Here is a 15,136-nt window from a genome sequence, read left to right on the forward strand (position 1 = left end):
CATGTTGTCTGTCAGAAACTAAAAAAGGAGAGCCAATAATAATATGTAGATGCAAATACACTGAAGCACCAAAGAAACTGGTATAGGCACACACATTCAAATACAGAGACATGTAAACAGGCAGAATAAGGTGCTATGGTTGGCAATGCCTATATAAGGCAGCAAGTGTCTGGCACATTTGTGAGACTGGTTACTGCTGCTGCAATGGCAGGCTATCAAGATTTAAGTGAGTTTGAACATGGTGTTATAGTCGGCACACAAGCGATGAGACACAGCATTTCCGAGATAGTGATGAAGTGGTGATTCTCCCATATGACCATTTCATGAGTGTACCATGAATATCAGGAATCCAGTAAAACATCAAATCTCTGACACTGCTGCGGCTAGAAAAAGATCCTGCAAGAATGTAACCAACAACAACTGATGAACATTCTTGAACATGACAGAAGTGCAACTCTTCTGCAAACTGCTGCAGATTTCAATGCTGGGCCATCACCAAGTGTCAGAGCACAAATCATTCAACGAAACATCACCAATATGGGCTTTCAGAGCTGAAGGCCCACTTGTGTACCCTTGATGACTGCACAACATCCCTGATACGTCTAGATATGACTCTGACAGGTGACATGTATGTAAGCATCCTGTCTGATCACCTGCATCCATTCATGTCCATCATGCATTCCAACGGACTTGGGCAATCCCAGCAAGACAATGCGACACTCCACATGTCCCGAATTGGTACGAGTGGCTCCAGGAACACTCTTCTGAGTTTAAATACTTCTGCTGGCCACCAATCTCCCCAGACATGAACATTATTGAGCATATCTGGGATGCCTTGCAACGTGCTGTTCAGAAGAGACCAACACCCCTTTGTACTCTTACAGATTTATGGACAGCCCTGCAGGATTTGAGGTATCAATTCCCTCCAGCACTGCTTCAGACATTAGTTGAGTCCATGCCATGTCATGTTGAGGCACTTCTCCGTGCTTGTGGGGACCCAACACAGTATTAGGCAGGTATACCAGTTCCTTTGGCTTTCAGTGTACAAATCAAGAGGAGCAGCTACAAAGGAATAAACGTAAATGATGAAAGTTAATTAAAATGCACGATAAAAAACGAACTTGAAAAACAAATTAAAAGGAATAATTGATTAATAATTATCCAGTAGCTTGCAAATGAAACAAGAATGACAAAGACAAGACAGAGAAATAAGAAAGATAAAGTAAACTGACTGGTCCCATACCAGTGGAAAACTGCTACAAGCAAATGAGAGGAGGCAAGAGAATAAAATATTTCATCCATTTGTCATTACTATACACATTATGTTTGGTAAATTCCATCATGAAGGAGTTATACATTAACTGACATAAATGACCATTGCTGGCTATTTTTCTAAAGTGAGCTAACAACAAATTATGAATAGTCCTAATCTACATCTACTGATAATTGTTGTAAATGTTTCAGATTACATTACCTACGTATATTAGGAGAAAAACAGCCACTCTGAAAAGGTCATTACTCCTCCATCTATACTACTGAAAAGGCCATTACTCCTCCATCTATACTATTCAGCTGTGATTCTATCGAATACTTTAAACAGAGCATTTATGTAACTTCACACACACCACTATCTGCTGTCCATACACTGGCAAAGTCAAGATCTATCTAATAAAGATATTACAGTTAAGTAAAATTTACATTTTGATACATTGTGAGAAGAGAGGGCAAGTGTGCCATGCATTCCATCACCAAGAGGGCGAACCTTCAGAAATGTGGAATGAGAATGAATCAAGATATGCATTAACAACATAAAAGCAACTCTTACCACTGTAAGCTGTATACACTACTAACATTAAACTATCACCACAACACTTAAGATCATTTGTGCTTATGCTAGATAACTTAACTTAGTGAATTGGCATGAAACATACTACTTTTAAAAAGTTGATATTTCCTCAGTGTTGTTGTTGTTGTTGTTGTTGTTGTGGTGGTCTTCAGTCCAGAGACTGGTTTGATGTAGCTCTCCATGCTAATCTATCCTGCGCAAGCTTCTTCATCTCCCAGTACCTACTGCAACCTACATCTTTCTGAATCTGCTTAGTGTATTCATCTCTTGGTCTCCCTCTTTGATTTTTATCCTCCACCCTGCTGTCGAAACTAAATTGGTGATCCCTTGATGCCTCAGAATATCACCTACCAATCGATCCCTTCTTCTAGTCAAGTTGTGCCACAAACTTCTCTTCTCCCCAATTCTATTCAATACCTCCTCATTATTTATGTGATCTACCCATCTAATCATCAGCATTCTTCTGTAGCACCACATTTCGAAAACTTCTATTCTCTTCTTGTCAAAACTATTTATCGTCCACGTTTCACTTCCATACATGGCTACACTCCATACTAATACTTTCAGAAACAACTTCCTGACACTTAAATCTATACTCGATGTTAACAAATTTCTCTTCTTCAGAAACGCTTTCCTCACCATTTTCCTGTCTACATTTTATATCCTCTCTACTTAGACCATCATCAGTTTTTTGCTCTCCAAATAGCAAAACTCATTTACTACTTTAAGTGTCTCATTTCCTAATCTCATTCCCTCAGAATCACCCGATTTAATTCGACTACATTCCATTATCCTTGTTTTGCTTTTGTTGATGTTCATCTTATATCCTCCTTTCAAGACACTGTCCATTCTGTTCAGCTGCTCTTCCAGGTTCTTTGCTGTCTCTGACAGAATTATAATGTTATCGGCAAACCTCAAAGTTTTTGTTTCTTCTCCATGGATTTTAATTCCTACTCCGAATATTTCTTTTGTTTCCGTTACTGCTCGCTCAATATACAGATTGAATAACATTGGGGAGAGGCTACAACCCTGTCTCACTCCCTTCCCAACCACTGCTTCCCTTTCATGCCCCTCGACTCTTATAACTGCCATCTGGTTTCTGTACAAATTGTAAATAGTCTTTCGCTCCCTGTATTTTACCCCTGCCACCTTTAGAATTTGAAAGAGATTATTCCAGTCAACATTGTCAAAAGCTTTCTCTAAGTCTACAAATGCTAGGAACGTAGGTTTGCCTTTCCTTAATCTATTTTCTAAGATACGTCGTAGGGTCAGTATTGCCTCACGTGTTCCAACATTTCTACGGAATCCAACCTGATCTTCCCTGATGTCAGCTTCTACCAGTTTTTCCATTCGTCTGTAAAGAATTCGTGTCAGTATTTTGCAGCCGTGGCTTATTAAACTGACAGTTCAGTAATTTTCACATCTGTCAAGACATGCTGTCTTTGAGATTGGAATTATTATATTCTTCTTGAAGTCTGAGGGTATTTTGCCTCTCTCATACATCTTGCTCACCAGATGGTAGAGATTTGTCAGGGCTGGCTCTCCCAAGGCTATCAGTAGTTCTAATGGAATGTTGTCTACTCCCGGGGCCTTGTTTTGACTTAGGTCTTTCAGTGCTCTGTCAAACTCTTCATGCAGTATCTTATCTCCCATTTCATCTTCATCTACATCCTCTTCCATTTCCATAATATTGTCCTCAAGAACCTCGCCCTTGTATAGACCCTCTATATACTCCTTCCACTTTTCTGCTTTCCCTTCTTTGCTTAGAGCTGGGTTTCCATCTGAGCTCTTGATATTCATGCAAGTGGTTCTCTTTCCTCCAAAGGTCTCTTTCATTTTCCTGTAGCCTGTATCTATCTTACCCCTAGTGAGATAATCCTCTAAATTCTTACATTTGTCCTCTAGCCATCCCTGCTTAGCTATTTTGCACTTCCTGTCGATCTCATTTTTGAGACGTTTGTATTCCTTTTTGCCTACTTCATTTACTGCAATTTTATATTTTCTCCTCTCATCAATTAAATTCAATTTCTATTCTTTTACCCAAGGATTTCTATTAGCCCTCATATTTTTACTTACTTGATCCTCTGCTGCCTTCACTATTTCATCTCTCGAACCTACCCATTCTTCTTCTACTGTATTTGTTTCCCCCATTCTTGTCAATCATTCCCTAATGCTCTCCCTGAAACTCTCTACAACTTCTGGTTATGTCAGTTTATCCAAGTCTCATCTCATAAATTTAGAGCTTTTTGCAGTTTCTTCAGTTTAAACCTACAGTTCATAACCAATAGATTGTGGTCAGAGTCCACATCAGCTCCTGGAAATGTCTTACAGTTTAAAACCTGCTTCCTAAATCTCTGTCTTACCATTATATAATCTGTCTGAAACCTTCCAGTTTCTCTGGGCTTCTTCCATGTATACAACCTTCTTTCATGATTCTTGAACCAAGTGTTAGCTATGATTAAGTTATGCTCTGTGCAGAATTCTACCAGGCGGCTTCCTCTTTCATTCCTTACCCCCATTCCATATTCACCTACTACGTTTCCTTCTCTTCCTTTTCATACTATTGGATTCCCATAACCCATAACTATTAAATTTTCATCTCCCTTCACTATCTGAATAATTTCTTTTATCTCACCATACGTTTCATCAATCTCATCATCTGCAGAGCTACTGTGGTAGGTGTGGGCTTCGTATCTATCTTGGCCACAATAATGCGTTCACTATGCTGTTTGTAGTAGCTTAACTGTGTTATTCACTTTGAAAGGATACAGAATTTGGCATAATTACTTATTGGGAAAATTTCAATATGTATTAAAGCTGTGAAATGTTATGTCTCCTAGTCATCTACAAATGAGCAAGTGTGTGTTGAAGCAGTTGTGTTTTCTAATTTAGTAAGGACTGAAAGATATGAAAAAGATCAAGTACTCCAGGAAGGTCCATTATTTATATGGGAATAATATTTTCATATCTTTTGTATTTGTTTTGTGTTTTATTGTATGCCAGATGGTAAAATCAGCAGAAATCTTGGCATCACAGCATGTGTTGCACACACCTACCAACACTCGCTCTTAGTTGCTATTATCTAACTTCACCTCTACAACTGGATTACCTGGGCTAATTTTGACTTGCGTTGTATGGTGCTCCAGCTGATGAGCGAATGGTTTCCCCACCGCAAGACATAAATGGAATTTGAATTAGTATTATAATTTTGATATGCTTATGTAACAAAGTAGTAGTGCTTGGACTCATATGGTTTTCAGTCAGGAAACTGCTTCTATCAAGAACCAAAGTTTGGTTTCATGGCCTAATATACATTTTTAATCTGTTCCCACGTGAAGTTCATTTGTATCCAGTACATGTTGTTGGCCCTGAAGTGAGGGTTACAATGTTGGTGATGAGGAGGTTCCCAAATTGGTTTGCCAAATGCAACATTTCTTGAGTTTTGGCACTGACAGCTAAACCAGCATCAGAAATCATCAAGCACTTAACCAGTTCTACACATCAGCAGTCACAGGATCTGCCAGCCATTCAAAAAGGCTCAAGATGATGTCAAAAATGTCTCATGCTGCAGCTTCAAGCAAGTGATGTTAAAAGTCCAGAATACCAATGGGCATTTTTGCTGACTACAAATCTGTAGGTAGGTTATTATTGGTATCTACTTGGTTCAAAAGTTATTGTCATTGTTAATGTGTCTGTGTTGCCATTGTCTAATATATTTTCTTTATTATCCAACTATTTTTCTAACCCAATACACGTGATAGGGGTGAAAATGCGATTCTTGCATCATCACAAGTCAGACCTGTAAGTAGCTATGTATCTCGAACCACAGGTTTTGATCGGCTGAGTAGCTGAATGTAAGGGTAAGGCGCACGTGTGTGTGTGTGTGTGTGTGTGTGTGTGTGTAAGAGGTGTCATATGAGGAAAGTTTAATGTATGATGTAAGATCTGCTTAGCCCCAGATGAGGAGATCCACACACACAATCCTTAAGAAAGTAAGACCCCTCCCTCGCTGAAGAGCTACAGTCTATTTGACTGTGTGGTGACATTAAGCAAACCAATAATGTAAAAGCACACACTGATTCTTATACCTTGTCTCAACCAGGTGAAATTTTTTTTAACTTTCAAAAGGAAAACTGTTTTCTATAATGGATTTAGCCAATGCATATTATCAGTTACTTCTTGCTGACGACTTAAGGAAGGTTTTAATCTTGATGATACCATTTGTTCTCTGTCAATATAACATGTTGCTTTTTGGTGTGGTTAGCACTCTTGCCATATTCCAGAGAATTCTTAGACATACTATTGCAGGAATTCCATGTTGTGTAAACTACCTCGGTGATATTATGCTCACTAGCTGCATGTCAGAAGAACATCTGCACAATCTATGTCTGGTTTTTATGGTCCATGCTCAAAAATGTCGTAAGTGTAAGTTTCTCAAATGTTTCCACTTTCAATCGGTGGTCATCTGTGGCAGAAAAGCCGATGGTATACTACACTCATGCTCATAAATTAAGGATAACTGCAGAATGCGGTGCCACACAACATGACACTACACACAACTGGCGTTAATAGCATAGGCACATAGGGAACGCACACGACACAGATCTTTAAGTCCACAGTATTGGTGATAAGTTGAGAAAACCGTCCTGAAACGCACGTACTACAAAATACCACTGTTTCCTGTGCATTTACCCCGACATCAATTTGGGATATGATCACAATGTACAAAGGACGCACAACAGGTTGCATACTACGGATCAGGTGGTCGAGCAGCTGTTGGGGTATAGCCTCCTATTCTTGCACCAGTGCCTGTCGGAGCTCCGAAGTGTCCTAGGGGTTTGAAGGCATGCAGCGATACATCAATTGAGAGCATCCCAGACGTGCTGGATGGGGTTTAGGTCTGGAGAACAGACAGGCCACTCCATTTGCTTGATATCTTCTATTTCAAGGTACTCCTCCACGATGGCAGCTTGGTGGGGCCGTGCATTATCATCCATCAGGAGGAAGGTGCGACCCACTGCACCCCTGAAAGGGCGGACATACTGGTCCAAAATGATGTCCCGATACACCTGACCTGTTACAGTTCCTCTGTCAAAGACATGCAGGGGTGTACGTGCACCAATCATAATCCCATCCCACACCATCAAACCATGACCTCCATACAGGTCCCTCTCAAGGACATTAAGGGGTTAATAACTGGTTCCTGGTTCACGCCAGATGAAAATCTGAATGAGAATCACTGTTCAGACTATTCCTGAACTGATTCATGAACATAATAACCTGGGACCACTGTTCCACTGACCCTGTACTGTGTTCTTGACACCAGGCTTTACGGGCTCTCCTGTAATCAGGGATCAGTGGAATGTACCTTGCAGGTCTCCAGGTGAATAAACCATGTCTGTTCAGTCGTCTGTAGACTGTGTGTCTGGGGACAACTGTTCCAGTGGCTGCGGTAAGGTCCTGAGCAAGGCTATTTGCAGTACTCCGTGGCCGTCTGTGGGCAGTGATGGTGAGATATCGGTCTTCCTGTGGAGCTGTACACTGTCAGTGTCCCATACTGTAGCACCTGGATATGTTTCCTATCTGCTGGAATCGTTGCCATAATCTTGAGATCAAACTTTGTGGCACATGGGGGGCCCATGCTATGGCCTGCTGTCTTTGACCAGCCTCCAGTTGCCTAGTATTCTACCCCTCATAATGTCATCAATATGTGTTCTTTGAGCCATTTTCAAAACACAGTCACCATTAGCACGTCTGAAAATGTCTGCACACTTACTCACCAAATTGTACTCTGACATGCACCAACACTCCTCTGCTTATTTGGACTGCTGCCAGTGACACTGTGCGACAACCACAGGTCAAATGCACCACATGTTCATACCCTAATGCGATTTAATCCCACAAGCCACCCATCAGAGCATTGTTTCCCCATGTATCTGCATTATCCTTAATTTATGATCATGAGTGTAGGTATGTCATGTGAACTTCAATAGCAGGTAAATATAAGGCTCCCCAGTAGCTGATTTGGTCTCAGATGCTATCATCTGACTTTGCCTCTACAAGTGAACAATGACAACTGCTCCTGTTTACCTGGTCTGATTTACTCTTTTGCTGTATAGTGCTTTGGCCGATGAGCATATTTGTTTCCATTACCATGAGACTTAAGTGGAACCTTGCTTAATATAATAATTTCCTTCTGCATGCATAATGAAGTAGTAATGTTTGAACTTACTTGTATATCACTGTCAGACAAGACTAGATTTTAAATTAATTTATATCAAGAACTATTATTGTTCAGTTTCATGGACTAATACTTGTAGATAGTGGAATCTGTTGTTACAGAAAATTTATCTGTGTGCAATAAATGTTGTTTGCCCTAAAGTGAGGGTTGCAGAGGGTAGTTTAATATTGACATGTATATAATCATAAGCTTCAAAGAAATAGTTATCATTCTTCTTTGCATTGGTAGGAATTCACAATATTTTAGTTATATTAGGCGAGAGATTGAGTATCCAACAGCACTGTAAACCCTGCACAAGGAGATCAAGTTTGCCCAAAAATTATTTACATAATTTGTATTGTGATTCTGTAAATCAAAATTCAGTTGAACCCAGCTTTTATGATCGGCAACAGAAAACATTAGGAGTACCTGTATTTGGAACAGTGTGTTGAAATTCTAAGATCAATAAAGAGAAAAGAAAGATTAGTGTTTAATTTCCTGTTGATGAGGAGGTCATTAGAGACTAAATACTAACTCCATTTCAGAAGGAAATTCACCGTGCCCTTCTCAAAGGTACCATTCACAGAAAACCTAAATTTAAATGGCAACAAGATGGTTGTCCTCCTAAATCTGAGTACAGTGTAGTTAGCACTGTGCCACTATGTTGGTGGGGGTACTTAAAAAGGCCTCTGCAAAATGTGCAATTCTTTATTATATATAATATTCTTACTGTTCAATTTTGCTGAATGAATGCTAACTTTAGATGTACTGTCCCAGAAGACAATTGCATAAAACAAAAGTAAGTGAAAACATGCACAATAAGTCAACACACTTGGGTTTAAATTTACAATGTGCCAAACTCAGTTCCTTGATTAAATTTTATAGGAGTGAACTTGTAACCCAGTGTGACTCAGAAAAATTTTACATGCGGTGTTTCATTCAATGTGTGACAGTTAATGTCTACTTCTGATATTAGCAGGTCACTTTTAATTGCATGAAGTTGCATAATATTAGTTATGAGATTAATATGAATTAAATTGTCAGCTGTTGATCTGTGTCTGTTAACACTGATTTCCAGCCAAGATCAGTACAACTGCTTCATTAGCATATGGTACAGTTTTTGAATCATTCTTTAAAGTAAATGAAGATTATTTATTAAGACATGAACAGGAATGGACCCAGTACTGAACCTTGTGTAACCACTCTATGAATTCCACAATATTTTGGATCCACACAATCAAAGGTTTTGGCAACCTGCCAACTGAATCTTTTCCTGTTTAGCTCGGTCAGGACTTCCTTTTTGAGACACCCATACGGCTTCCTCCACTGAGAATTCTTTATGAAAGTCAAACTGAGTGGCAGTTAGTTAACAATTTCTGCTCAGGAAAATGAGCCCATATTTCATGATGATTACTTTCTCAAAAACTTGAAAAGACTGGAAGAAACAACATAACTCTTTATTTATACGAGGGTTGGAACTTAAATAGTGGCAACTATTTATTCACAACCAAGACAAAAGAGTTACATGTTTGTACCTGTTACTGTCCTTCAAGGTAGTCACCAAGGTTGTGTAGAACCCATTGCCAGCAATGTGGAAGGTGCAGTATACCATTAGCAGAGCGTGTTCTGTTGATGGTGCGAATGGAGTGGTCTACTGTCTGTCGAATCTCTGGAACAGTTCTGAATAAAATGCCATGAAATGGTTCCTTCATCTTCAGAACCAAATCAAAGTCACAAGGACTTACATCCGGGGAGTATGGTGGATGGTACAGTACTTCCCAGTCCCATCGACCAAATAGAGCAGCCACAGCTCGCACTGTATGCGCCCATGCATTGTCACACATAATTATGAGTGGGTTGTTCAGAAAGTGTTGCAGCTTCTTTTGCAAAGCCGGTTGCAGGCGATGCTCCAAAAAAGAACAGTAATATTGTGCACTGATGGTCTGTCATGGAGGAATGTAATGCGTCAGGATAACACCATCACAGTCATACACAAGAATCACCATAACTTTAGACCGCTCCACTCGCACCATCAACAGAACAGGCTCTGCACCATCAACGGAACAGGCTCTGCTAACAGTATACTATGCCTTCCACATCACTGGCAACGGGTTCTACACAACGATGGTGGCTACTCTGAATGACAGTAACAGGTGCGAACATGTAACCCTTTTGAATTGGTTGTGAATAAAAAGTTGCCTCTATTTAAGTTCCAACCCTCATACATGGTTTGCTTATCTCCAGTTTTATAAAGAGATGTTTCTACAGTATTTTTAAGTCTTGCAGGAAATATGTCCTAAGTCACTGAATGACTACAAAGATAGTTTAAGGATAATCCCATCTAGTCGGCAACAGTTTGCTAGAAACACAAAAACTTCAAAGTGTATCTCATGCATCTGTATTTGTTTATCACTAGGTACAACATTACCAGCCACTTCAGGTGGCCACTGATTTCAATGTTTTATCATTTCTGCCACAGCTGCAGCTGCATTATAGAAAAGGGGGTGCATGGGGGGGGGGGGGGGGATGGGGGGGGGGGGGGGAGCAAGTAGCCTCGTGGCCTGGAAACATTGTGATAAAAAGCAACAGGCAATCCTTCCACAAGCATAAATCAGAGCAAAACAAAATAGAGAAATGCCACTTATCAGAGCCAAATTTGATCACTGCTTGCCTAAACATCAAGGGAATCACCTAAAATAAACAACAAACTCTGCTGGAACTTAGTCACACACAAAAATGGGACATATTGTGCATTCAATAAACGCACTGGGAAGAAGGAAAAATGAGATGAGGAACAGAGAGAATGTGCTTAGCTGTAGAAACTCCACACCCTAAGTATACCAGTGCAATCTTCACAAAACAGGATACAGTCAAAGACAAATAGGCCAAATGCAACAACATGGATCTACTAACAATCAAATGCAGAACTTTCACAGTGACTTCATAATATGAACCCCGTGGAATGAAGCTCATCCTGACACTACCATCAGAAGCCATATCACAAATATGCAGCAAGAAATAACATACTGAGAAAATTGGCTATTGCAACAGCAAATCTGGGACTAGACCAAAACCAAAGTTGCTGAGAACCACCAACCACACACAATACTCTGCAGCAGAACTAATAACCAGTTGCATAAAACCTATGCTGCTCAATAAGCTATACAAAACAGCTGGTCTTATAGACCCTAATTCCCAAAGAAATGGTCATGAACATAAAGAAAAATTCAAGCATACTTCCACTGAATGCCACATCTTATCTGGCAGGTCCTGTGGACCTGGAACACTTAAACCCCACTAAACACAGCAGTTAGATCTTGTGGGAGGAAATTTGAAGGAGCTTGGACTGTGTCGGAACAAGCAAAGCACTAGTGAAGCCAAATTTGATCAAATGGGGGCTTATAAATGAATATGATGCCAGGTGTGGTTGTGGAAAATATCAGGATATGGAATGTCTTGACTCTCCTAACCGTTACAGTAAATGTATGATACTTCAAAGAAGCAATGAAGCAGTGGATGTAGTCCATTTAAGCCTCAAGCGGGCACGCGGTTTTTTGTAATATGAGCAGGCATGTGGCATACTTTGTACACATGTAAAGAATAGTTGTCTTTATGTTAGCAAGGTAAACATGTATGAGCAAATAATCATAATTTAATCTAAGTTTAACTAAACAATGATAAAATTAATTTACATTACATGATTTAAATCACTCTTTAATTAAACAATAATAAAATAAACTTTCATTACATCATTCTGTTGCTGCATACAAGCATTGCCCCACAGTAATGATCCACTCGACCCACTAAACAATGCTGTTGCATCAGATTCCAACCTCCTACTTATTTGATTGTTATTTACATCATAGATAACTGCTTCATTGTGGAATTGTGCTGCTAGCTCAAAATCTGGGTCATTTTCTTGCACAGATCATACAGTTTTCCTCACATAGCTCACTGTTTATTTTATATTACTACTGCTCACTAGGACATATGACAGCACACTTATCACCGTGTTAGCTGAAGAAATAATGAAGGAATAGGTATGGGCTCACAATTGTAAAATAACAATTGAACAGTACATGACAATGTTATTTGTGGTTGGTGCACTTTATACATGGGTGTGCCTGCTCGAGGGTTAAGGGCTGAAAAACTTATATTCCTGGACACTCGGTAAAAGTAACTCTGAGAAGTAAGAAAAGGATATGGAATGAAGCTGTGGTAATTGGTAAGACTTGAATTACATGCACATTAAATGTTCTGTCATTATTATTTGGATCAGAGAGAGAAATCTGGAAATAGCCCTGCTCAGTATATAACGTAGAGAAACTCAATACACATGGTGTCCTTAGGAATCATTTTTCTGATACACAATTATAATAATTCAAAAGAAACCTACCAGATAATGAGCTCGTCCTTAACTTTCCTTCTGTTCACTGTTGTTGTATCACTCTGCTGCTCCAGGTGCCACTAAACAAAATCAATTGGGGACTACATTAATATTAATGGCTGTGATTTGTTTCATTGTGTGCTTTATTCCTCTTTGTGGTGCATGTTTATTTTTTACAACACAGTGCATGGAATAGGAAAGTGATAAGCTTATAACAATCCAGTAAAGTGAATTCAGTACTACATGGAGGACTTGTGGGGTAGGTTTGTAACATAATACCGCAGCTCCTGCTGCCACATACTGTGTTTGCTGTTTAAGCATGAACTTCTATGCCCAACTGTCAATCATTTTGTTATTCTAATCCGTATTAGTTTAAAAGAATCAACTATCAATAAGAAAGATTTATGGATTGACAGCTATGCAAATACGTGTCAGACTACAAAACCAAAGGTCTGTCGTTAAACCCTCAGTCAGAGGTAAGACTTTTTCTGTCACTTATGGCTTCCTTTGTCCACCTCAGCAGCTGAATGGTGAGTGCAGATGACTGCCATGCAAGGAATCTGGGTTTACTTCCCAGTACTGCCAGGGATTTTTCCTTTGTGGGAGGACTGCAGTGGCGAGCACTCAGCCTTATGAGGCCAAATGAGGAGCTACTTGACTGATTAATAGTGGTTCCAAGGTCAAGAAACCCAGCAAAGGCTGGGAGAGTGGGGTGACCACATGCCCCTTCATGCTGCATCTGATGTGGAACTTCACCTTTACCTACAACTTACTTTATCTCTAACAGTGTTTTGTATATGCAAACAGTGCCAAGTCACAACTTGGTTCAGATTCTGCATTAAACTACACATTTGGCCGAGAGGTTCTAGGCGCTACAGTCTGGAACCACGCGACCGCTACGATCGCAGGTTTGAATGCTGCCTCAGGCATGGATGTGTGTGGTGTCCTTAGGTTAGTTACGTTTAAGTAGTTCTAAGTTATAGGGGACTGATGACCTCAATAGTTAAGTCCCATAGTGCTCAGAGCCATTTGAACCATTTGAAACTACACATTCCCCATAAAAGGCAAGTTAATTCAAAGGTTGGAGGGCGAAACATGGATAGTACCACCAATAGGATAATGCTGTTCAACCAATCTTCATGAAGGACAGTCATACATAATCTAAAATGTTTTTCAAGAAAATAATGCTGATGTGAAGCTGAATTTAAATGTAATGTTGACAGTTTTAGCTAAACTACACTGTCTGTCACAAATACATAAACAATACAATCCAGAGTATTTTTAGATTATAGTCTGTTCACAAGGAGCAAAACAAATTGAGTGAGGGTGCAGGGAGATGAGGAAGCATCTCTATCCACTGACTCCCAACACATATGCTACCAAGGGGTGAGAGGAAGGAGAGGAAGCGGGAGCAGGGCTTATGTCACTTGCACCACCATATCAATTTATGCTCCAAGTGGCATGGACAGTGCCATCTACTGGCCACCACACCAGCTGTTAACTGTTGCATATTGCACACCTGGAAAGTAAAAACTGAGACACATGAAACAAAAGCTTACAAGATTCATGAAATCAAAATTGATAGATTTATATCGAATGGTGGTGCATACTGCTACCAATACTGGATCAGTTCTCATAGACAATTCAAAATTAAAAAGCGCTGTAGTAAAACTTAGATTGTGATAGTAAAGTTCTGAACATTTAATAACATATGCAACACTGAATTGCAAGCACACATAAGGACACTCAGAATCAGTCTCATTATATTCCTCTTTGGATCATATTCACTATTATTGTCACTACTGTCAGATTCAGCAGTATCAATAAAGATTTCATCTACCACAAATTTTAAAACACCGTTGCACCTCCAGTAATCGTCTCCCAGTTGCTGGGCTATCTTGCAGTACACTTTCTAGTCATCAGAAGTTACTGATACAAAAAGGTAGTGATTGTGGGTGGGGCTGGTAATAGTATTGGTAGGGATGGGGAGTATAACATAGATGGTGACCTGGAAAAGATAGCCACTCAGGCTGGCAACACGAATGTGCATTTCGTGGAACTGTTTCAGCGTCACGATCTGCCTCATCTTAATACAGCCGTCAGGCGTAATAACACGAGACTTGGGGGTGCGCTGATGACAGAAAGCATGGGTCACATTTCAGTGGTGTCGGTGGAGTCTATCAGCAGGACGGGTTTCACTAGACATGGCCTGCACCTCAACAGGTATGGGAAGGGGAGGTTGGCAAAGCTTATAAGTGACAGCATAGGTGGGGTTGGTGGGATCACTCATGGGAAAATTCCTGCAGTAGTGGGTGTTAGAGCTGCATCTTTTTTAGATTGAAGTCAGCTGATAGGTATTCCTGCTTAAGGGAAGTCTCTCTAACAGGGGAATCACTTTTGACAAAGCTTAGGTATCCGAGTAATGAGGGAATTAGTATATTTCATCAAAATATACAAGGTATTAGAGATAAAGTTAGTGAACTGCTTATAGATGTTGACTCTGAAATTATTGGTATATCTGAACACTTCTTAAATAAGGAGATAATTCAGAGGCTTCCTTTACCAGGATACAGGTTGGCTGGCAGCTTTTCGAGGAGCTCTTTGCAGTGTGAGGGAGTAGCCATGTATGTGAGAAACGGCATCCCATTTGAGTCAATTGATGTTTCAAAGTACTGCACTGAGA

At 39.9% G+C, this 15,136-nt stretch overlaps 1 protein-coding gene across 2 annotated transcripts in view; it reads right to left on the bottom strand.

Annotated features, from left to right (window-relative positions):
* LOC124595463 (glucose dehydrogenase [FAD, quinone]-like) overlaps window positions 1-15,136 on the bottom strand; it is a 192,288-nt gene that overhangs the window by 121,088 nt on the left and 56,064 nt on the right. The gene's annotated exons all lie outside the window — the stretch shown is intronic.

The sequence above is a fragment of the Schistocerca americana genome, chromosome 2 (assembly GCF_021461395.2).
Source record: "Schistocerca americana isolate TAMUIC-IGC-003095 chromosome 2, iqSchAmer2.1, whole genome shotgun sequence".
NCBI lineage: Eukaryota > Metazoa > Arthropoda > Insecta > Orthoptera > Acrididae > Schistocerca > Schistocerca americana.